The sequence below is a fragment of the Chiloscyllium plagiosum genome, chromosome 14 (genome assembly GCF_004010195.1).
Source record: "Chiloscyllium plagiosum isolate BGI_BamShark_2017 chromosome 14, ASM401019v2, whole genome shotgun sequence".
In the NCBI taxonomy this organism is placed as follows: Eukaryota; Metazoa; Chordata; class Chondrichthyes; order Orectolobiformes; family Hemiscylliidae; genus Chiloscyllium; species Chiloscyllium plagiosum.
In genome coordinates this window covers 9982055-9982505 of record NC_057723.1, presented here as the reverse complement: position 1 = coordinate 9982505, position 451 = coordinate 9982055, and positions in this window count along the sequence as shown.

Below are 451 nucleotides of genomic sequence, written 5' to 3'. Positions count from 1 at the left end.
TCCTCCTTAGGCACCTCAATCCCATCTAGTCTAGTAGCCTGTATCTCAGTATTGTCGCCGACCACATTGTCTTTTTCCAGTGTGAATACTGATGAAAAATATTCATTTAACACTTCTACTATCTCCTTAGACTCCATGCACAACATACCACTACTGTCCTTGATTGGCCCTAATCTTATTCTAGTCATTCTTTTATTCCTGATATACCTGTAGAAAGCTTTAGGGTTTTCCTTGATCCTATCTGCCAATGATTTCTCATGTCCCCTCCTGGCTCTTCTTAGCTCTCTCTTTAGGTCTTTCCTGGTGAACTTCTAACTCACAAGCGCCCTAACAGATCCATCACATCTCAGCCTAACATAAACCTTCTTCTTCCTCTTGACAAGAGATTAAACTCCTTTACTAAACCATGGCTCCCTCGTTCGACCACTTCCTCCCTGCCTGACAGGTAAAT